This window comes from Tupaia chinensis, unplaced genomic scaffold (assembly GCF_000334495.1).
Source record: "Tupaia chinensis unplaced genomic scaffold, TupChi_1.0 Scaffold000311_2, whole genome shotgun sequence".
NCBI classification, from domain to species: domain Eukaryota; kingdom Metazoa; phylum Chordata; class Mammalia; order Scandentia; family Tupaiidae; genus Tupaia; species Tupaia belangeri.
The window spans coordinates 7,430,156-7,432,771 of NW_006159803.1; the positions used below are offsets into that span (position 1 = coordinate 7,430,156).

A 2,616-nucleotide genomic window follows, 5' to 3' on the forward strand; every position below is an offset into this window, starting at 1 on the left:
TGGGGTCCCCCCCAGACACAAAATCTGCCAGTACTTTAACCTTAGAATTCCTGGCCTCCAGAACTGTGTGCAACAAATCTATGTGACTTCCAAATTAAATATATATTATAAATACATAAAATTTTATAAATTTATAAATACATATAGAATACACACACAAAAAACACACACATATATTTTTATATATATATAAAATAAAATTTTATATATAAAAATATATAAATATTAAGAGAGGGGCCAGCAGATAGTGTAGTGGTTATGTCACTGAACTCCCACATGGCCAACTAAGGTTTAAGTCCTGGACCTGGTGACTTGAAAATAATGCCAGGCTTGTGTGCATGTGTTCCCAAGATCCCAGGAGGAGAATGGAGGAGAAGGGATTGCTGTGAGCCATCCCCCATGGGGGGTAATTTCTCACTTTCCCTCTCTCTGTCTCGATCTGTCTCTCTCTCTGGTGAGCTCATGCACCCTATGGCAAAAACCTCTATTACAAAAAAATTAAGAGAGCAAAAGATCATTTAATTTTTCCCATGTCTCCACATACACTTGGATACCCCTAATTCATAGTTTCTTAATGTACAGTCTGATGATGTATTATTAATCATACTACCTTTTATTAAAATCACCTACTTTTTTCTTATCACTTAATGATAGTCCTCATGGGAGCAAGAGCAAAAATAGCACATTCCCAAACTCAGCTCATAATAGACATTAAATAAACTACAAATAAATAATTATAATAATAAATGATAACTAAATTCTTTGATCAATTCTTTTGTGTGTAGAGCATACATAGGAAATTTTATTTTATAAAAACAAAAAATAATTGGATATTTTATATATAGCATAATTTAGCAATCTAGTGAGTATTGACAAACGTCACTGTTAGAAGTCATCCATCATATATACAAAAGAACCCAAAGGACATTCAGCAGATATTTTACCCCTGAAATACAAAATGTCTGATTTATATTTTTCATGTATTTTTTGAAGAAGATGCTCCATTAGCAAATTCAAGTTTGGTTGGCCCTTTTTAGTCTTTCTGCTCACTATTTTAAACACTTTTTTCTTTTGTGTGTAGAGCCTTTGCACTTCTTCTTGCTCGTTTTCTTCTCTCGAATTCTTGTTTCTTAGCAGCACGCTCAGCTTGTACTTGTTCATATTCTTCTTGTGCTTTCTGATTTGATGTTTAAAAATATGAACTCTTCACGAATTTGCATGTCATCCTTGTGCAGGGGCCATGCTAATCTCCTCTGTATCGTTCCAATTGTAGTATATGTGCTCCTGAGGTGAGCACTTGATCATTTATTTTAAAAGGGTTTTGCCATAAGGCACATGCACTCACCAGGGAGGAGAGAGATGGTGAAAGGGAAAGTGAGAAATCACCCCCCACAGGGGATGGCCGTGCCACAATCCCTTCTTCCTTCTCCACTCGTATTTTGGGCACACACACACACACATATGGCCACCACGATTTTCAACTTGCCAGATCTGGGGCACAAACTATGGCCAGCCATGTGAGAGTCCAGCACCTTAACCACTCTACCCCCTGCTGATCCTGATCAATTTAATTTTCTTTCTGTACTTCAAAGGGGCAAGACTGTTCAAGCTCCCTTCTAAGAGAGTTCAGGATTATGGTCAAGACCGTGGGCTCTGCATTGGAGCAGGGCTGGGACATCCTACTCTTCATGGATTAACTCTGGGAATATGGCAAGTTGCTCAACCCCTCTGAGCCTCATTCTCCCTCATTCACAGAGTGAGGAAATTAGAATCCACCTTGCACTGTTATGGTGAGGGTTAAACAGGGATGTGCATGGGACATATGAGGGCTAAGAAAACCTTCTGGTTATGAGCATTTCTCCACCCTACTCCTTTCTTCTGTGGCAGCCCATATAGTGCAAATTCTAGGGGACGGGATATGATTAAGGTTGGGAAACCTTAGAAATCTTTTTAGTATGTTTATAAGCTGCATTTTCTTCCTCTGTTCCAAGGAAATGTTGAAAGAGGAAGCCTCATGAAGACACAGCAGTGGCTGGAGCACCAGGCCGGCCAGTGAGTCTGCATGAGAGTGCTAAGGCTGCTGCTCACTGCAGTGAGACGGCCACAGAGACAGGGCTCGCCAATGCTGATGGTCTATGTGCAGTTAATTCATAGCATATTACACACTCAATGTTCAGCTTGTGTGCCTCCAAAGTTGTACTGCTTGATGGCAAGACACCTCTGATGCCCAACAACAGCTTCACAGCTGTCTAGTTGGGTTGGAAGGAGAAAAACAGAGGGGACTGCCATCCAGGATCCTGGGAAGAGGAAGGAAGGGGTCTTGTGGTTTTCATACCAACCCCGGGTGGAGTGTTGGCAGCTGCAATCATACCCAGGGAGGCTATGCCATTTTCATGACTCAGCCAAGCAGCTGTCAGCCCAAGTGCCCTCCCCATCATCGCCATGTGCCCAGCCTCCTCCTCCTTCCTTTGAAGGGAGTGGTCCACTGAGGTCAGGGAAGGACCTGGGGACAGGAGGTGAACTACAAAGAAAGGGCCTCTAGGGGCTTGCCTAGGCAGAAAGCTTCAGGAAAACTGCCAGCTCTTCATTCGATGAACTTTAATAGAGCTCCTAAGC

The 2,616-nt window shown here is 41.8% G+C and overlaps 1 non-coding gene across 1 annotated transcript; it reads right to left on the bottom strand.

Moving 5' to 3' along the window:
- Positions 1–1,190: 1,190 nt before the first annotated feature.
- LOC114008233 (U6 spliceosomal RNA) lies at positions 1,191–1,297 on the bottom strand. The gene has a single exon (XR_003549786.1). It is a non-coding gene; the product is annotated as a U6 spliceosomal RNA (small nuclear RNA).
- Between the last annotated feature and the right edge of the window lie 1,319 nt (positions 1,298–2,616).